Below are 21,471 nucleotides of genomic sequence, written 5' to 3'. Positions count from 1 at the left end.
CCTTCTGCTTCTGGGCTGCATTAGCTAATGTTAACAGCTACAGAGAAACTGTTTCCTGGTATCAAAATGTCCTTCTGAGTTTGAGAATGATAGGGGGAACCAGAGATTCTAAATGCTAGAACCAGACTGTAGAACTTCCCGGGACATGTGCTGGGGACTGGTTCTAATGCTTTGAATCTGAGCGTGCAGATGCTAAAGGTCCTTGTCCCTCATTGGTTTTTGATCTACCAATAAAGATGCCAACGGCCAATAGCTGGGCACAGGGCAGAACACTGAGAGTTGTATGGATAGAACGAGGGAGAATCAGGAGGACTTGGAAAGGAGACATGGAATCTGCTAAAGATAAAGTCACCCAGACATGTGAGTGGTCACTGGCCACTTTTCTGATTGGTTTTGAGGAAGGTTTAGGAGTGCCCAGTCATTGCATTAGCCATGGCATTTTAAAATTAACTGGTATGTGTGTGTGTGTGTGTGTGTGTGTGTGTGTGTGTGCGTGTGCATTTGCATGTGTGTTTCATCCACAGATCCAAAGATTTGCTGGAATCACAGTCCTCCCAGACTTAAAGTGGGACAGCCAAAAACTCCTGCAACAGACATGGAATTCTCCAGAGAAACATAGGGCCAGCAGCTGAAGGTCTGGGGACAAGTGATTCTGGAAGAATATGAAGAGATGTGCAAGATGAATCTATTACAATATTAGTAGACTTCTGATTATAACCTAATCAGGTCTGTATCACTTGAGCACCGTTAGCTGAACAAGAGGTGGTGTGAGGACTTTGCTTTGGAAGTACGTACACAGTTGACTCTTTGGAAATCTGATTTGATTGAAAAGGAAGACAGATAAATTGATACTGGTAGATAATAGTTGATTACACAAAATAAGGCATATTAGCTTAGAGTTATCATTGCTGTGATGAACATCATGACCCAAAGCAACTTGGGGAGGGAAGAGTTTATTTCATTCATGCTTCTGTAAAACGGTTCATCATTAAAAAAGAGTTAGGCAGGAACTCAATGCAGTGGCCATGGAGGGGTGCTGCTTCCCGGCTTGCTCCATTAGGCTTGCTCAACCTGCTTTCTTATAGAACCTAGGTCCAGCAGCCCAGGAACAGCCCTACCCACATTGGGCTGAGTCCTCCCCCATCAATCTCTACTGAAGAAATCCCAACAGGCTTGCCTCTAGCCGGATGTTATAGAGGCAGTTTCTCAGTTGAGGGTCCCTCCTCTCCAGTGACTCTAGTCTGTGCCAGGTTGCTATAAAACCCAGCTGGCACAAACAGTTTTCATTGTGGCTTTCCATTCATGCAAATAACATACTTTGCTCAAATTTATTCTCCATTACCATCTAACTCCTCCCCCTCCCCATCTGGAACAACCGCTCTTCTGTTTTCACCCCCACCCCTGGATTTCACAATTTCACATAGCAGAGAAAAGGCATCTCTCGGGGTTTCTGTTTTCCTGTAAACTGTGTGCTCTCATTCTTCCTTGGGTCACTGAGTGTGTATACCTCTTTTCTTTTTCCAGTCATTTACTGATGGGCACTAGGCTGATCTATAACATGGCTGAGGTATGTGCTGTATTAAGTGTGGGTGAACAGGCATGGCTGTTAAGGGCTGACTTCGTTTCTTTCCATAAATATACAGGAGTGACACAGCTGGATCATGTGGTAGCTCTATTTTTAGAGCTTTAGGAACCTCGTTGCTGGCTTCTATACTGGTGTGGATACTGCTCTGTCTACAGCAGTAACCAACTTTCCTAATTAAGTGGAAAGGAATTTTGTTGGGAAAATGCCAGCCGTTGTCAGCCATGACAGGAAGACAAAAGATCAAGTTATTTCTTAAGTTTAGAGAATGTGAGAATGTACAAATCCAGGTAGCTATTGCTACCCTCTCCTCACACAGGATACTGCCACTGTCACCGGACCCGTGTGCCACTATCCTCATCAGTGGGATGAACCAGAGGTTTACTCACAGCTTTTCAGCGTTAAACTCCTTGGCAAGAGCATACGACCATGCACTTACCCCTCACGGATGGGACATGGAGAAAGTCATTTAGTGCTTCCAGTTTCCATCAAGCTGGACAAGACCTTGGCTCCCCCCAGCCTCACGGTGGTTCACTGGTTCTCTATTCTTACCGATGGGTTCACTTGTTGAAGAGTCACAGGATTTAAAGATTTCTATGATGGTCCACTACTTTCTATCCAGTATTCACATTCATGTTACTCCAAACTGATCACATCCCTGGAAGCCCATAGTAAACTTATCCCAAACAATCATGAATGTGTTCACTCTGCTCTCAAGGTGAAATGTCCAGTAACTAAGCACATGCCTGTAATCCCAGCACACAAAAGGCTGAAGAGGAAGATCATCAAGATTATGAGGCCAGCTTGGGCTACATAATGAGAACTTGTCTCTAGAAATTATATGTATAATAAAAACTCCTCCAAGGTACCACATTCTCCATCCAGGTCTGATACAGAATCATTTCAGTAGTCTGTGCTGGATGGGCTATGTCAGAAATTAGACCCCTATCATCTACCCTCCTGTGATAGTTTGAATGAAAATGGTTCTGTAAGTTTATGTATTTTGATGCTTTTGTCCTTTGTTGGTGGAACCAGTTTTTGGAAATATTAGGAAATGTGGCCTTGTTGGAAGAAGTATATCATTGGGGGTGGACTTGTAGGTTTCAAAAGAATGGTAGAATAATAATTAATAAATCTTTGCACGGGGTTCCTTCCCACCTTAGATCATGTATGTTCCCAGATCAAACACACACAGCCTTTATATTTTAATATGCCTTAAGTAGCACAAGAGCTGGGCAACTGCCTACCCTCCATGCTGTTAGGATCCACCTCCTACCGATAGCTCTGAGTCACTACTTACTAACTTCTGCGTTCCATCTGGGCTGCTCTTGGCCCAGATGAGCAGCCCTCTGGGCCGTGTTCTCTTGACCCCTTTCCATGGCAGCTCTCCTCTCTCTCTTGCCCATTCCTCTTCCATGGAGGCTCCCCCTCTCTCTCCTTCCTATAGTTTCTAGCCCAGAAAACCCCAACTCTGCCCATGTCTCTTCTCACCAGCTACTGGCTGTGGGCATCTTTATTTACCAATCAGAATTAATGTGGGGGCAGGTTCCTAGAAGCTATGTGGGGACTTTCTTGTGCAAACAGTTTTGGGGGATCCAAATTAGCATTAGAATACAAGCAGCATTAGGCCAACCTACTACACAAAAGCTCATGCCAAGCCCAGGCTCACTCTCTCTGTCTCCTGTTTGTAGATCAGAAGTAAAATTTCAACCACTCCCAGCACCATGCCTGCCTGCATACCACCACACTCCCTGTCCTGATGGTCATGGACTCACCTCTGAAACCACAAGCAAGCCCCAGCTGAGCGCTTTCTTTTGTAGATTGTCTTGGTCATGGTGTCTCCTCACAGCAATAGAACCGTAACTAAAACACCATCTTATATATGAGACATTTCCTTAGAATCTCTTTATGTTCTTTTAATTTCAGGTGCTGCTGGGCCTTACTTTGACACCTGCCTTGAATGTATCTTGAATCATAGCTTTCAAACTGAGTTGCCTGCTTAGAGAAGTCATCAAGTGGGAGGGAGGGAGGGAGGGAGGGAGGGAGGGAGGGAGAGAGACAGAAGAGGAGAGGAGAGATAGTTGCTTGGACGTACATCACTGTGTTTGAAATCTGATGGAGTGTTACTGTAGAATTGGGGATGTACAGTGGATGGGGAAACTGAGTCCTGGGAAGTTGAGAGACGTACCCCTTGTCATAGCAGATCAGGCTGTAATATACTTTCCCCCAAAGCATCAGCGCATTACCTTTTACTAAGAAATGTCTTGGTTAGAGTTTCTATTGTTGTGATAAAACAGCATTAACAAATGCAACTTTGAGAGGAAAGGGTTTATTTTATCTTTTAGTTTATAGTGCATCATCCAGAGAAGTCAGGGCAGGACCTCAAGCAGGGCAAGGACCTGGAGGCCACGGAGGGGTGCTGCTCACTTCCTTTTCCTTCACTGCTTGCTCAGCCTGCTTTCTTAGAGTACTCAGGCCCACTCGTCCAGGTTGGCAGCATGTCCTCTTCTCCCTCTCCTCTCCCCCTGTAAGTCTGGCCTGCCAACATCAGTCAAGAAACTGTCAAGCTGACATAGAGCTAGCCAGTACAAATGGTGAGACTTAGATTGGTTTCAGAAATACACAAGAGGGTCTGACGTGGGTGTTCACTCTAAAACCCCCGAAAACATCATATCCTGGACTCTGAGTCTTATGACAAGATCAGGATAGCCGAGGCAGCTGAGAAAAACACAGAGATGCTTAGCATGGAAAAAGACCCATCACAACAAAGGCTGACTTTCCTTATCAGTGTGAACCCACGAACCCAGTGAGCACCCCCAAATCTGCATCGAGGATGATGCTGTGAGTCACGGCATGACTCATGGCTCCCTGACCACCACAGAACAGAAACAAGAATAATTTACTGCCTAGGCCAAAAGGACCTGAAAGAGCTTTCCCACCCACCACACGAGTGGCGCATCAGATTAGGAGTAAGGCGCCATTCTTTCTTCTTCCTCAAGTGGATTAGTTCTCCCTTTTGCATCTTCCCCAGAGACCCAAGGCCAGATAAGCCTCTGGCTTTACTAATAATCTTCCAGTGAACCGGCCTGTCCCTGTACCTGCCTACTCAGGCCCCTCCTGCATGGCAATCTAAACCAGAAGAATGCCTCAGCACACAAAAATGTACTTCATCACTCCTCAGAGCAAGATGGCTTCTTGGATCAATGTTTTATGCCTTCCCTCCCTTGACCATGACACTAAACAGACTCATAATAAACTGTCTCTAAGTGAACAAGCAAGAAATTATTCTCAGGCCAAGACACTTTGTTCTTCAAAGCTCTTTCGCTCTTGTGCTTATAAGAATCAAAGTCCCAGAGACCACATTTAGGAGCACACGGAAGAGTCTGTCTTAACAGAGGGTTGGTGTGCAGGACCCAGGGCTTCTACTTCCCTCTGGAGGCTGGGGTACTGTTTGGGGTCACACGGCAAGGCCTTCTCAGGAGCTAGGAAAGGCTTGCTCTTAAGTTCTTTTTCTCCTCCTGAGCTGTACCTGACACCTGACCGGCTGTCTTTCAAAGTTTAACCCTGCCGCAATGTGAGGATTAAACCCTCCTGAAGCAGGAGGTTGTCTGGCATCTGGATTTTTTCTCTTTCTGTAGACAACACTGTGAAGAATGGCCTCATACATCCATCAAATGTACCCTCCTTTAGTAACAACAGGAGGCAACTGAGAGGAACAGTCTTACCTTGTTAATCTGTGTTTCCCACACTGATAGCACTAAAAGCAGTAAGAAGGTATCCCTCTGCTTAGGGCTTGAGTGTCCCTCAACAACCTTTTCACGGCGATGAGGCCAGTGGGAACCATGGGACACCTTGATTCAACCTTATGCAGAGGCTGCCCCAGTGTGAATGCAGAATCCTAGGTCATTTGCATGATGTCATGGGTGAAGAATAGTTAGGTGGTCAGTATTTTTCTGTGGAGAAAAGTACACCCTAATGACAGACAGGAGAGTTGCTGCTTTGGGGAATGGAGCCCTGAAACAGGGCACCCGTGTTTCTTCCTTCATTGAGATTTCTTTGCTGTCTTCATAACTCTGCAAGGAAATGTTGATTGAATTCTGACTTTAATCTTGTAGATACAGAGATGCTGTCTGAAATGGCCTGAGGGGAGACACAGAGCCTAGGCAAGTCTATGTTTGTCGATAGAAGGCTGAGCCCCAAAAGCAAAAGTTGAAACAAAAAACCTAAACCAAACCTTGAAAGGTAGAGCTTAAGCAGATAGAAGTCACAAGCTTGATGCTTTGTAAGGTTGGAGCTGAGGTTTCTGAGCTCTACCAGGTCTTGAGGGATGGGATATTTTCCTGCAGGGAGATAAAATAGTGTCTGAAGCATGGTCAGCTCAGTGGGAACATTTTAAAAACACAAATTGATAATTTATTGTTTTTTTAAATTGACAACTCATTTCAAAATTAAATATTTTATTCAAAATTTGAAGTGACATTCTTTTTTAAAGCTTAATTAATCTAAACTGTTATCTGACTTTTCAACGTAAGAGTTTGTCACTTATGAAGTGGTATTTTTCAGGAGTTTGTTTCAGAGTAATTTGGTAGGAAGAAATGGACCATAAGCAATTCCTGGCTAAGAACTGTCCAAGCTGGATGGTGAGTGCATGCTGTGTTTTATTTCACTTTCTCTGTACACTTAGACGTATGCCAAATACGCTTGTACCTATGGAAACAGCTCCCACATAGACCAAGCCATGTAGACGTTTGTAAGGAACCAGTCAGCTCTTCTACGACCTGACTGCAGGATACTGGACAAGGTTTTAGCTTCAGCCCTGAATATCGCTTGTCATTGGTAACTAATTATAACTGAATGCCCTGCGGACGTTAGGGGAAATGTATTCTTCTAGAGCAGGATCCTAATCAGTAATGAAACTCATATTTATTTCACTTTGCCTTTTGTGTAGACAAAATAAATGGAAAGGATGCACCAAATATTCATTATTAAGAAAAGAATGAGTGGGCTGGAGAGATGGCTCAGCGGTTAAGAGCACCGACTGCTCTTCCAGAGGTCCTGAGTTCAATTCCCAGCAACCACATGGTGGCTCACAACCATCTGTAATGGGATCTGATGCCCTCTTCTGGTGTGTCTGAAGACAGCTACAGCATATATATATTCAATAAATTATGAATCTTAAAAAAAGAGAAAAGAATGAGGCTGGCAAAGTGTATGCATCTGTGTGTGTGTGTGTGTGCGTGTGTGCGTGTGTGTGTGTGTGTGTGTGTGTGTGTGTGTGTGTAAGCTTGATCCAGAGGTCATGAATTCCATACAGAATCTTTACCTCCATTAAGTTTGAAGTACTGGAGAGAAAAATTAAAGTAGAAAGTTTAGATAATATTTGCCAATATTTTGAACTAGCTGTGTTCCTTCATGTACCAGGATGTTGTTTGAATCATTCAAAAAGGAGAATGCCTCCCCCAACACACAGAAATAAGAATACAACAGTCTTAATATATATCTAAAAATACTTGGAGATTTGTCCATTTAAAGGACATGACAGGCCGTGGTGGTAAAGTTTGGCATAAGGAAGCCCTCTCAGACATTGGGAGGATTTTAGTGCCACCATTTAAAAATGAGTATTCAATCAATAAACATCGGGTAGAAAAAAAGTCTGTAGAAATCAAAATAAGCAGGAAAAAGCAAATATCGATGAAAGTTAGTTTTATTTTATTTTAAGATTAGGAAAATGTTATTTATATTTATGAATATGTCTGTGTGAATTTTTGCCACATGGAGGCAGGCACCCAAAGAGGCCAGAAGGGGGCGCTGGGTCTCCTGGAGCTGGAGTGACAGTCTTCTGAGGTGGGTGCTGGGAATTGAACTCCAGTCCTCTGGAAGAGCTGTAAGAGTTCCTAATGGCTGAGCCATTTCTCCAGCCCTAACATGTGGGGCTTTAAAAACCTATAAGCAAATGATTTGATACTTCTTATATCAGAAGATAGAATCTGTTTTTCTAGGGCTAAATATGACTTTAGCTGTCTCTCTGAAGAAAGCATCAACTGTGTCTTAGGGAAAATGAGCTCCATTTTATGTAGTTGTTTTTTTTAAATGTTTTATCCCAGATGCTAGGGACTTCCCTTAAGAGGCGGAGTGCAGGAGAAGACAAAGCTGCTCCCAGGAAGTGCACTGGGGAACAGCAGGTATTTGAAGATTGGTGGGTAAGACTACAATTCACTGGGTATCAGTTTGATTTGAGGATGGTTTTGCTTCAGGGGCAGCGAATAATTAGCTGTGAGTCAAATGTCTCATCTATCTAAGCCCCAAAGCACAGCTGGAAGGTTGGACTTGTTTCTAAGTCACTTTACTGAATCCTAGAGGGGAGTGTAGCGGGAGAAACATTTGAAGAAATAACAGTTGAACTTTGCAGACTTGGTGAAAATTATAAACTACTGGTCTAGGAAGACAAGTGAAATTCAAGAAAGAAAAACAGGAAGGAAATACTGTAATTAACACACCTCAAGTTGAAATCGAATGGATTAAAGTTTAAAAGGAGCCAGAAAGACAAGGTACATGTGCGGGAGATGGAGGATAAGGGAAAGGGCATATTTGTTTTACAAATAACAAAAGCCACATACAGTGGAACAGTGTCCTTAATTTATAAAAAGAAGAATGTTAATTTGACATCCTCGCATCTCTTCATAGATGCTATGGAAAGTAGCCCCAGAGCACCAAGAAACCACAGAGAAAGACATTTATATAGGCTCAAACAGCAGAATATATATATATATATATATATATATATATATATATATATATATATATCTCAAAACTCAGTCCATGAGCAGCCATATTTCCCCTGGGTTTATAGACTTTCCAATTGGTGTTTTGCACAGATTTTTAGCAATGCCTCTTCCTTTGGCCAGGGCCTGTCCCTATAGGGCAGTGTTTCCTTTTCCAAAGGAGCTGCAGCTCTTTGATATTCTCAAAATCCCCTCTCCCGCCCCTCCGTGTGGTACTTGGGAAAGGACGACTTTTCTCTTTCCCCAATAGTTATTTTTATTTTGAAGTTGAACGCAGTACTAAACAGTCAGCCACTGACCCAAGATTCCTCTCGGTAGCTTTGAGGAGTGTCAGGTGATACCTGCTAGTTTACGGAGATAGAAGCAGATCAATTGTTGCGAATTGTTTCTAATCGGCTCTTTTAATGTGACCACGTGGTTTCTTCCCGTGCCACAGCTCAGTGTTTCTGCGGTTTGGGACTCCGACTGTCTTGGAATTCCTAAGGCTTATTCCAACTGTTGAGCTGGTTCCACCAAGAGTGGTAGGAACCGTTGGCTGAGAAAAGCATCAATGTTGAAGCTAAGGATAAAGTTGGCTCAGGGAACATTTTATCTATTTTCTGAGTTTCTTGTCTCAGTATATCAACAAATTTGTTTTTACTTAAAGAGGTTCCCACAAGAGCACTTGCCAAATTCAGATGACTGTTTCTTTCTTTTTCTTTTTGATTGATCTTGATTTTTTTTGGAACAAGAGTTGAGATTATATAAGCTCACTTGTCCTCAGTGAGAAAATGCTGGGAGACCCTATCTCTATATATGTGAGACAAGTCTATGTGTGTGAGGAGAAAGACCTGGGATTCAGTGGATGTGGGGGAGAACCTAGGGGAGGAAATTCCACCCCTGTCTCCTTCCCCCATGTGTCTGTCTCCAAGTGGCAGTCATTTGGATGTGAGGCCCTTGGTACTGTAGTGTTTCATGTTGGGGAAAATTCTGGCCATGTGATTTGAATTTTTTTTAATTGGCTTTAGGGTCTAAATATATTTTTTTTTCCAGAGTGAGGGTCTTTAGCTCTGGTTGTTTCAGAACTTTCTGTGTACACCAGGCTGGCCTCACAATCACAGAGATCCACTTGCCTCTGCCCCCAGATCGCTGGGATTAAAGGGTGCCCCACTACACCCAGCCATAGGTTTTTTATTTTTATATTGGTAGAAACACTGCCAGGAGCCACAGTAGCTCCATGTTATACATTAGAATAGGAGGACTCCTTTCCTCTGAGGTATGGGGAGCAGCGCTCCATTGAGAAAATTTCACTTGCCAGGGCCTGTTTAAAGAAAATAAATTCCCTCCATGAGAGAATGCAGTGGTTGGTTGCCGTGTACTGCCGTGTGTGTGCCTGGGGCTGGTTTATGGCCTCAGGCCACATGGCAGAAGAATAAAAGGATCCCGGAAGTTTATCTGAGACTGCAGAGCCCATCCTGGGTGTTAACTTAGAAAAGGCTTTCAGGAAGGAACTGGATGTCTGCCACACCCACATTCAGGGAGCAGCATTATCTTATCCTATTGCCTTCTGTGCCGGTCACATGGCCAGTGGTGCTGGTGCAGTTTGGAGCAGATTGGCTAAAAACAGCTTCTTGACTACTTTTATGACAAAAAAATGTGTAAGTCAGATAGAAGCCAAGATGGCATCTTTTACAACTTCGATGTAAAATAGGGAACAGCTTAGTGTTGATCCCTGAAACCGGATAACCCACACCTGCAGACTGCTCTCTAGACCCTAGCCTGCCAAGCTTCGAGTATGGAAGTACTCGCTCCTAAAAGAAAGGACGCTAAGAAAATGCTGAAGGGTGCGGGACCAACTCCTGTCTCAGACTCAGCAAGTCCGGCAGTCACAGTGTAGAGAAATGCTTTAGGGAAATCACTAAGAAATCAGAGTCATGGAGTGCACACAGTCCTTCTTCATAACAAGGTCTTGAAAAAAGTCATTTATGTGTATGAATGTTTTGTCTGCGTAGATGTCTGTTCATCGCATGCATATGAGAAGATATGAGAACCTTCCAGAACAAGGATGTGGTGGTTGCAGGCTACCGTGTGGGTGCTGGGAATTCAATCCCAGGTCTTCTGGAAGAGTAACCAGCGCTTTCAGAACCTGAGTCATCTCCCTGGTCCTGACACTTCTTTATAGACATTAGAATTTTCATAACTGACACCGTCAGGCGGAACACGGACTCCAGGCAGCTGTGGGAGACAAGAGCGCACCAGTGGAGAAGCAAACACGTGAAAACACGGGCTCACTGTGGCCGGTATTCTTCATCTTCAGTCTTATAAGCCTTTCTGCCCACGAAGGTTCTGTAGGGTATGATTTGGAGTCAAGGATTAAAGTTATTTTTAAAAAGATAAATTCATGTATATTCATAATCAAACAATTCAAGTTTGAGGCACATGCCAAATTGTCATAATTAGGGAAATTAAAGACAACAATTTTTATAACGTTTCCACTGGAGAAGGCAAAGACAATGGACACAGGAGATACAGACATTTTCAAATACAACTCATTGCTGTGAGAATTAATGTTTTTTTTTTTTTTTGGTAAGCAGAGTCCAAGGGGGGTTTATAAAGAAAGGACTCCCGAGCCACTATAATGAGGAGATGGAACTATGGGAATAGTGGCCATATGGCCGAAAACTCTAGAAGCATGCTTGGGAGTCTGTCTCTGAGGTCATCTAGGCTTGAACATGAAATATGACAATGGCGGTTCAGCTGCTGACGGGAGGAAGATGGATGCCGTGGCAGCCCACAAGGGTTTTGGCAGAAAGCAGGATTCCATTTGGTATGATGCATTCGAAGGGAGGGACCACAGCATCGTGCACATGTGGCATGTTTTTGGCTCACTGTTAGACGATGGAGTCTGGGATCTATATAACCTTGGAAGGTATCAGGTTGACTTTCAGCACAATAGCTCTTATCCGAAGTAACTGCAAAGTGAGAACTGCAGCAGCCCCCCAAAGCGTGGTAACAAACATCACGCTCCACTTGCCAGGACGGACTTCCTTAACAGAGGAGAAAGCGAGGAGCATTTGAATATATAATAAAATCTTCTAACGTGGCTCCTTTTTCCTAGATGTGTCTAGAGCATTGCCGTGCACTTGTTCCCCGAGGTCAAAGGTGACTCTGAGTATTAACGAGAAGATGCCTGAACTGACTCGGCTGTAGTCCTGCAGAGAACAACTCCACACGCGTGCCTGCTCTCTGCTGTCTCACTGCTTTCCCCTCCCCCTTTCTAGGTAAAGTCCTGATAAATATTCCTGTGGTAATTACTCCCTACAGATTTCCAATGTGCTTTGTGATGGCTCTTCATTCTAAGACACAACCGCTAAAACGACTCATTATCACAGAGACAGTCCACTAGGGGCAATCCAGCTTCTCAGGGCTTAAACATCTCTCACTTCCCATCCATGAGGTCTTTGCACACCCTGGTTTCCTGTCAGCTGACGTCCCTGAAACTTGACATTCTGCCTAAACCTTGTAGTTGGGGTTTTAAAAGTGTTTTTTTTTTTTTATTACCTTTGTCTCTGTGTATCTACCTACCTTCTGCCCCTAACCAGACCCCTCCATTTTTCCGTTCTCCCCGTGATATCATTTGTACCCTGAAGTTCCCTTCTCTATTGCACCCCCGTGTGCTACTGCAGCCATGGCTCCTTTGTACTTCCCTGGTGTCTGGATTTACTCCAGGTTATGTTTCACATCTGAAGATTTGGAGCTAGGAGCTTCCCCCAGAGCTAGGGAAGTGAGAGAATATTGTATTTGGGGGGGCTGGGTTACCTCGCTCAGTATAATCTTTCCTAATTCCACCCATTTACCTGCAAAGCTCATGTTTTTACCTTTCTTTATAGCAAACAGCTTAAAGAATCACAGTATTAACCAATCCATCTGAAAATACCCATAACACCTGTAAGTTGGTGGATGAATACACATATGTAGTGATCCCTGTAATACTCAAATACTAATCCAAGAAGCCGTCTTCTGGATTGTTAATATAGGCTCTCCAAGAGACTCCCCAAATATTCTAGGCTCTTGCTGTTGTGTTAGTTGCTCCACAGAAGGTAGAAGGTAAGTCTCTTTTGCTAAAAACACCCTGCCCTTCAAATGCAGGGACCAGAGGCTCCTGAGCTATCCCTGGCCTGAAACCCTCCTCCCCGATGACTAGCTCTCGTGGTCCAGAAGGTACTGTGCAAGCTTCTAAAAGAGGCAAACAACCAATAGCCTTGCCCAGCCATGATGCCTATGAACCACAGCAATGACCCACATGACACAGCGACTCTTCTAAGGGTGCAGTAGTGGCATGCATAGCTTAATCCCTCTCAACAAGAGGGAAATTACACCTGGTCCTGGAAACCTGGCCAGCCTCTCAGGGCACATGCAATTATGGATCTTAAAGGAGAACTACAGCCACCATTCTATTAAGCCAGCACAGATCCTTAACTACATTCTAAACATTTGTTCTTATACCCTCAGAGAACGTGTGGTTCTCACCCCTCGCCAAGGAAGCTTCTCTTGCTAGCAGACAGACACCATAACGGAAAGCCACAATCAATCAAAATGCATGGGGTCCAGGCCCAACTGACACATCTACAACACCACGCTTGCATCTAAGGCTCACACTTTACTCCAAAAGAAAAGATAAAAAGATTGTAAGAGCCAGGGGTACGGATAATTTGCTGTGAGATTGTGTTTCCTAGGAATGTTAGAAGCCTCACCCACCCAAGCCGCGCCAACATTGCCACCTAAGCATAAGCTGAACAAAGATGACACTGATAAACATACTAAGGACTACAGGGGCAGCCAGGGGGCCTCAGTCCTACACAGAGAAGGGTAGGCAACTACGGAGTGCACAGAGTGGGAGAAACGGTCTTCCTCGGGAACAGCACAGCAATTAGGTATCCAGTACACGTGAGCAGCATTGTACTTACTGAGCATGTTGTATTCATGCATTCAGGGTGTGTGTGTGTGTGTGTGTGTGTGTGTGTGTGTGTGTGTGAACAATTAATTTAAAAAGAGGTCATGAATTTGAAAAAGCAAGTGGAAGTACACGGATCAGTTTAGAGGGAGGAAAGGGAAATAGGAATGATGTAATTATAATTTCAAAAGACAAGAGAAATTATTAAAAGGTGCCAGAGCCACTGTGCTGTTTATTATTTTACAAGGAGACGGGTGAGTCTGTGCTCATGTTTGTAGGTTTCCTATCGCAGGAAGATTCCGATGGGCAGAATCCTCATATATCCTTCCTGCGTCTAGAAAAGTCTTTCTTCTAATAGGCTCCAGTGATTAAGGCAATACTCTTATTTCATAAGAGAAGTGAGAGAATGTAGTGCAGTAGGGAGGATTCCTAAGACAGTAAAGCACTTTTGAATTAAATGAGAACCAGAAGCATAAAATATTAAGGACTGCAGCCAAAGGTCACATAGAGGGAAATTACTGTCTTAAATGACTGCACTGGGAAATAGAAAAATCTTAAAAACCAATGGTCTTTTATTTGTAAAATTAGCAAAACAAAACTAAAGAAAGTATAAAGAATGAGGCAGTAAAGATAAGAAAATAAAATTGGACAAGAAAGCAAGCAAAATAGCTTTAAAAGGATAAAATTGCTGCACCTGAAACAGTGAATAAAGTTGTTAAAGTTCCGGAAGGATGATTAGGAAAACTGTAGAAAGCAAAGCAAACGGCACTGGAAAGCTGTGATGGAATTATATAGAGTGATGTCACAGCACAGGGTGACATCGTAACATGGGGTGACATCACAGTAGATCTCATAGCCAGCTGGAGAATGCAGCATGACAGTAGCAGTAAAGCAAAGATTTGAAAATCAAATGAAGTGGGTTTCTAGAGAAATCCAAAATAACCTCAAAAATTTCAGAAAGGCTTTGCTCCTCTTCATCTGTGGGGCCACTGACACAAGGACTGGATTCCAGGACTGTCACTCAGGCATCACAGTTCCGGTAGGCACAGATAACAGCTAGATGGAGAGTGAGGGGCTCGCTGCAGCTGTCTGGCTTTGCTGGCTCGTGACCTAATGCAGAGGATATCTAATAAGAAAGGGAAGGCAGCAGACGTCAAGGAGTCTGCAGCTGCTCTGGAAACTGCAGTTTGAAGACAACTTCAGAGAGTCCGTCTTCTCTTATTCATGCACATGCATTCTGCGAGTGTCAGCAGGGATGCTGGCCCTCTGCTGTCATGGCAGCAGTGTCCACACACTAAAGTACCTTTAAAAAGAAGGCAGGCAGGACAGCAGCCTGATTGGGGTTTTCAGATGCTTGACCAGAAGACCTTGCAAAACTATGTAGGGAAATAACACAGTTATGTTTAGATTGAAGTGTCTTGTGTTAGTGATCATAACTCAAGAAACCTTACATTCCAATGAGGAAAGAACATAGCTTGGATTGTGGGTCAAGTTTAGGCTGTCTGATGAATGAAGAGAGAATGATTTCACAGTGAGACATGTACTTAATGCAGAGGAAAAAAAAATTGCCTTGTTTCCCAGAACGTTTGCTAGGGAAAGTGGAAGAAAAGGGAAAATGAAACCACACAAAATCCCTGGCTTGTACTTGGGGTTCTGCTGTCTTACCTAAGAGGTGAGTTGTGCCCGTAACAGTTCGTGTTAGAATTTTGTCTATAATTAACTTTTGGTGATTCAAGGAGAGAGAGAGAGAGGGAGGGGGAGGGAGGGGGAGGAAAGAGAAGCAGGAACCTACAAATTTTTTCTGCTTGCCTTTAGAAACTGGCCTTAACACAAGAAGGATTATTATAGAAAATCAGCTAACTGTGGGAAGTACCTCATCTTTGTCTTCAGTTTAGCATGGACTTTTGTGTATGTCTGAAAGTATGCATGTGTACATGTATCTACACACATACACGTACATACAGGGCCAGCGAGTTAGTTTCAGTAAAACCTGCATGTGTGCAGAGGTTCTCACGGAACACCTTCAATAAAAAAAGTCTCTGTGTGTTCTGAGATAACACTGAACACACTGCAGATAGCCTCTTATCTTACATACACAGTAAAGCAGACTAGCTCAAGCCCATAGGAGAGAACTGCATCGTGTGACAGTAGCCACAGTAGCCTGCCAGTGGGCTAGTAAGTCCCTGGAGGGTAACCCGGGACAGGTTTTATTGAATTCAGTTTACTTAGCTGGAATAAACCTAGATAGGCATCACATTTGCAAGTAGGTGCTAGCAAGAGGGAAAGTTATTACAAGCACATTAGAAGACAAACAACAGAAAATGGAATAAAATCAGAGATCAGAGGGGAGGCAGACGTGGCCCTGGCTCAGCTTCTTACCTTGAATAGGTCTATACATAAGTTGACTAAGAAAAATAATTATTCCCACATGTGCAGAGAGGAACGGCGTGCTTAACTCTCTTAGGAACTTCCGGTTACAGTTACAAGCATTTTAATATGTAATTGAAAATCTGCTATTTTGCACATAAGCATATTTTCTTTGTTTCTGTGCTCCTTAGAAAGTTTGGAGGGGGGCTGTAAGGGCAGTGGATGGGGGTGGGGGGGACACCCGTATGGGGAAGGTGGAGAGGATGGGGAGCTTATGGACAGGAAACTGGGAAAGGGAATAACATGTGAAATGTAAATAAAGAAATATATCTAATAAAAAATAAAATTTCAAAAAAGAGAAAGTTAAAACTTTAATAAACATTTCTTCTTAATAATTACTTTAATGTGGATTATAAACATGGCCATCTATTGGTTTCCTGTGTTTCCCTCACAGAAATTCCTTGAATTTCTGCTATTTTCTCCCCCCTTTGCTTTCAAAATTCATCTTTTACGTGCACATGTGGTTCCTTCTGTGTGTGAGGCGTAGTCTAGGCATGGATGATGGGACAGTGAGCGTGGAGACTCCCTGCTATGGAATCTTTCCTACATCTTGGTTCTTCACTGTGTCTTCATGTGACTAGTGAAAGGTGGCTTGAGATTCTTACCTGGTGATTTTGATCCTTTGTGGCAGAAAGGGCATGTCCCTACTGTGTTATGTTTACAGTAAAGCACCTTACCTCGAGAACACTGGCTCACTGATGCACACTGGTCAGTAGATGTGCCCTTCTGTACAGATGCCATGTAGGAGTGCTCTATTCTGAGTTTACTGAGGTGCTCACCACTGCCAGTGTGTTTCACAGCTGCCCTCTTCACCAAAGCCCGTGAGCTTTAAAGTGTTTCTCAGTGTTTGCTCAACCGCTATTACTTGTGTGCAGGGCTTCTGATGCACCCCAAACCCACAAACATCTCTCTCTCTCTCTCTCTCTCTCTCTCTCTCTCTCTCTCTCTCTCTCTCTCTCTCTGTGATGGCATACACTTTATACACTTTATTTTAGTGGAAAGGCTCAGAAGAAGTATGCTGTGACCATGACAGCAGGCTGGTGTTGTGGTTTTGTGTCAGTGAGGAGGTAACACTGTGTCATACGTAAGCAGACAGACAGAACCTTAGTCTCTGCTATTTCATTTTCATTCACATTTGTTATCTTCCCTTCTGGTAATGACTTGGGTTCTCTCTGGATATAGTCTCATTTGCAGATCTTGACTTTCGAGTGGGTTTTCTTGTGGTGCCCTTGAGCCTTCTGGCTCTGACAGTCCTTCCTCCCCTTCTTCTACGGGATTCACTGCACTCTGCCTAATGTTTGTCCGTGGGTTTCTGCATCTGTTTCCATCAGTTGCTGGAGGGAGCCTCTCTGTCAGTGGTTATGTCAGGCTCCTGTCTATGAGAGCAGCAAAACATCATTAGGAATCATTTACTTACCTTTTCCCCAAGTGTGTTTGGTTTTATCCTAAGTCTCTGGTCATCTGGCCTCTGTGGTTTCTGATCTTTCAGGCAGTGGCAGCTTTGGGCCCCCTCACCTATCACGGGTCTCAAACTGGACGATTCTCATGATTGGCCACTGTCAGGATTTCTGTACTACCTTTAACCCAGCACATCTTGTAGGCAGGACAGTTTGTAGGTCTAAGGCTTTGTGTCTGGGTCGGTGTCCCAATCTCTCCACTGGAAGTCTTCCTGGTTATAGGAGATGTCCAGTTCAAGCTCCATATCCCTCATTACTGGGGATTTCCTTTTTTAAGAACCTATTTTAAAGCAGAAAATATTCACTCGGCAACTGCTCTGTGGTGGGGCCTGGACCTGGCACTGAAGGAAAAAGGGAAACAAGCCAGCAACTCCTGTTTTCCAAGACTGAAGAAGTGTCAGAAACCATCTAGGAAAGGCTATGGCAAGCAAGTGAATCCTGGAGATGATGACTGTGGTGGGTAAGCTCTGAGATGCCCGGTCCTCAGAGACTTCATCACAGGACTGCTTCTCATTGATGATATGCCTTTCCTGACACTATGACACAGCCCAATGATTCCTGGGCATCTGCCCACCCTATTGAACAAACTTCCTGCAAAGGAGCATGAAGATGAACTTTTATGAATTAATGCTAGATGAATTAATTGTAGCATTCCTGATTTGATTCAAATAATTTTAAGAGAAAAGTTTAAGGAGATGGTTTTAGTTGTTTTGACAGAAAGATGTAATAAAGAACCAGGAGCAGAATGTACCTCCTGCTCATAGAATAGTAAGTAAAGGCTGCATAATAAGGAATACAATGAGCTTCCATAATTACACTAGAAGAGAAATGGGCTTGGGACAGATTTGTGATCAAGAGGAAACACTCATTCTAGGTCAGGTCCAAGATATGCCACAGGTATGCACTATGCTAAAGCAAGCCCACATGAGACTGTTGCTTTGAACTTATAATGAGCTTATAGAATGAAGCACTGCTTTGAACTTACTCTCAACATCCTCTGTAATTCCCTTTTGTGTAACGTTCCATCTATGAGGTAATTTTATAAAGAACTTTTGTCTAAGAAGGTATAAAAAGGCCAGATAGAAGAAATAAAGTGTGATTGCTGGGGCTCTATCCCATCCACCCCATCCACCGAATGTATATATGCATATGCCTATCTGTATGTATGTATGCAGGTGTATGTGTATGTATATAAGTATGCATGAACACTTATAGAATTGATGAAACAGGTGGTCAGGCCCAGTCAAAGTGTGTGTGTGAGTGTGTGTGTGTGTGTGTGTGTGTGTGTGTGAGAGAGAGAGAGAGAGAGAGAGAGAGAGAGAGAGAGAGAGAGAGACTCTTGCCTGGCCAGTGTGGGGCCCTTGCACCAGAGAGAAAAGAGCGAAAATAATTAAACTTTTTTTTTTTTACTTAATCTCCTACTTCTTTCAGCAGGTGTTAAATTGCCAGAAGCCATCAGCCTTTGGCTGCAACATAGCAGAGTTCAAGAAGGTAAAAGTTGCCAAAGGTGAAGGGGCTCTGGTCAAGCAATCACCAATGGAAATGGAAAGGTGAAGCACACTCCTTCACTGCCCTCCTTGGTGAGCTGGGTGCTGGGACAAACTCCTGGGAAAGAAGAGAGCATCAGACACAAGTAAGTGATGTGGGCAGACCATGGGCAGACCTTGAAAACTTGGAGAAAAAAGTCAGTCGTAGAACTAGGAACAGATCTACAGAAGGGCTTTAAAGGATAAAGTAATTTCTTTTCATGTTTTACATTGTCTTATTCCTTACAAGAGGAGCATCCCACAAGACCAAACCTCTGTTGCCTCAACCAAATCATAATTCACTTTTTACTCTTAAGTTAATTTGTTCTTTTTCTTGCTCTGCAACATATACTACTCCTCTGCAACATATACTACTGAAGATCACCTAGTCTCAAACACAAACACTGAACTGCCTTAGGCACCAATAGCCACTGAGGTTATATAGAGTTGGGGAGCAGGATAGGGGTGGGTAAAGCTCTCCCCATGTTTTGGTTTTGACATGAAGGTTAAGATTGAGCATGATTTTAATGACAGCTTGATCTCTTATCCAACTCATCCCAAAAGAAAGCTTTTGGAAGTCCCTGGAGGATGCTACACATACCCCTGGGCATTTAAGTGTTAGTCTATGTACTTTACAAGGACTGCCATGCCCACTGTGGGCTGGAGTCCAGCATTGTGGTATGTGGTATGCACTCACGGTTTTAAGATGTCAGAGGCATTCCCTTTATTCAGTATGAGGTGGGGTGGACCCAGCGCCTCTGAAAGGTAAACATGAACCCCCTCTCTCCAGGGCAGGAGAGTTCTCCAGCCTGTTTACAGAGCATCGCCTCTGTCTGCACTGTGCATATTTCACATTTTCTCAGAGGTAACGGGCTGTCTGCCAGTGATCTTGCTTAGCTCCCAAGCTGCTTGGTTTCTTCAGGAACGTAATCCTTTGTCTGATTTGTCCTCTACCTTTGAGTTTAACATTTCCCACTTGCTATACACAGTGCACCAAGCAGCACAGACGCAGAGATCTGCTCTTTTCTTCATAAGATGACGTCGATGCCTTTTGCCAGGACCTGCTTCTATGGCACACCGGAAAGCATTACCAGGAGCTGTTTTGTTTTATATGTCTCTTTTTGTTCATCCTCTTAAAGATTAAAACACTTTAAGGATATGAATAGCTTGAAATGAACTAAACCAGTCATTGTTATTACAGAAGAACTGCCCAGAATCCAAACATGACTCCATTAAATACATTGCTGTGTTTCCCACCATAACTTGTCTTCTATCTCTCACCTTCGCTTGGAACCCCACCTGCAAGCTCACCAGATGAAGTCTTCCCAGTTTCCTTCTACTCTGATGCCTTGGGTTTGGATCCCAGCACAGGGCACATGTGAGGAGGACCCTTTGACTAGTAAGGGAACTCTTGTATCCAGAACATGACTTTTTAATTGCAGATCACTGAAAAGGGGAGAGTGATAAACAAATAAACAAACAACAACAACAACAACAACAACAACAACAACAACATGCTTCCTCTGGCACACCACAGGCTAAGACTGACTCCAGCAAAGTTTAGGCACCTATTCCAGTAGCTAGTAGGCTCCAACTATTGAGGGTGTTTCAAACTGCATGAAAGCCAAGGACTGAGCCCTCTGGTGAACGCAGAGTTCCCAGTCCCCTGTCCCAAGTTAAGCCTCCACCGGACTACGCCTTGCAGACAGGAGATCATGAGAATCTTCCAGGCACATCCATAGCAGAGAAACAGACAGCGAGTGAGTTGAGTGTCTTCTGGGTGGATCACCTGGAAAGGCCCAGTTTTGTGAAGAATGTGATAAAGTTAGTAAAAGTGACTTTGGAAAAAGAATTCACCCAAACACAAGTAAACAAGCAACCTGGAAAGCTTGAATTTCAGAAGGAAGCCAAAGCTTTGCCAACAGTTCTTTGTCCTGCTGCACTGAGTTGCAGGAAAGCTCCAGCGGACTTGGCCCTGGCTCACAACTGAGCTGGAAAAGACATGGAGCATTATTTAATTTTTTCTTTTTATTAGTTATTTTATTTATTGGCATTTCAAATGTTATCCCCCTTCCCTGTTTTCCCTCTGCAAATCCTCACCTCTCCTCACTCCCCTGCTTCTATGAGGGTGCTCTCCCCACCTGCCCACCCACTCCTGCCTCAGCACCCTAGCATTGCCCTGCCCTGGGTCATCAGGCCTCCACAGGACCAAAGGACTCCTCTCCCAGTGGTACCCAATAAGGCCATCCTCTGCTACATATGCAACTGAAGCTATGAGTCCCTCCATGTGTACTCTGTGGTTAGTGGTTTAGTCCATGGGAGCTGGGTGTGTGTGTGTGTGTGTGTGTGTGTGTGTGTGTGTGTCTGGTTGGTTGACATTGTTGTCCTTCCTATGGAGTTGCAAACCTCTTCAGCTCCATTTGTGATATTTTAATAAACATTTTACAATTTCTCATCTGTTCTTAATGAGTGCTTCAGTACTGTTGTTCTGAGTTTTCAGTGAAGTCTTCCCAGTGCTTTTGCTCTCAGCTAGAACCCAAAAACAACACTTAGCAACAACTAATTTAACAGTTCAATGGAGCTAGGCTAATTTATTTTAACTTTTAAAAATATTTTTAGTTACATTTATTTATGTGTATGTGTGTGTGTGTGTGTGTGTGTGTGTGCGCGCGCGCGCGCGTGCACGTGCGTGCACGCGGGCGCCTTTTTGGGAAGAAGTATGGGATAGGGGGCTTATGTCTGGGAAAGGGAATAACATTTGAAA

General features: G+C 43.7%; 1 long non-coding RNA gene across 5 annotated transcripts in view; it reads left to right on the top strand.

Annotated features, from left to right (window-relative positions):
* LOC102555022 (uncharacterized) overlaps window positions 1–21,162 on the top strand; it is a 235,354-nt gene extending 214,192 nt beyond the window's left edge. The window contains exons 1-6 of one of the 5 annotated variants that reach the window (XR_015642472.1): window positions 3,639–6,222; window positions 7,687–7,764; window positions 10,356–10,643; window positions 11,462–11,624; window positions 18,613–18,814; window positions 19,697–21,162. This is a non-coding gene — a long non-coding RNA (uncharacterized LOC102555022). Of the gene's footprint in view, window positions 1–3,638; window positions 6,223–7,686; window positions 7,765–10,355; window positions 10,644–11,461; window positions 11,625–18,612; window positions 18,815–19,696 lie in introns of those variants that run through there. The other 4 variants (XR_015642473.1, XR_015642471.1, XR_015642470.1 and 1 more) reach the window with 4 other exon arrangements.
* The last annotated feature ends 309 nt before the right edge of the window (window positions 21,163–21,471 follow it).

Source organism: Rattus norvegicus, chromosome 18, assembly GCF_021556685.1.
Source record: "Rattus norvegicus strain SHRSP/BbbUtx chromosome 18, alternate assembly SHRSP_T2T, whole genome shotgun sequence".
In the NCBI taxonomy this organism is placed as follows: Eukaryota; Metazoa; Chordata; class Mammalia; order Rodentia; family Muridae; genus Rattus; species Rattus norvegicus.
This window is presented reverse-complemented; position numbering and strand designations above follow the sequence as displayed.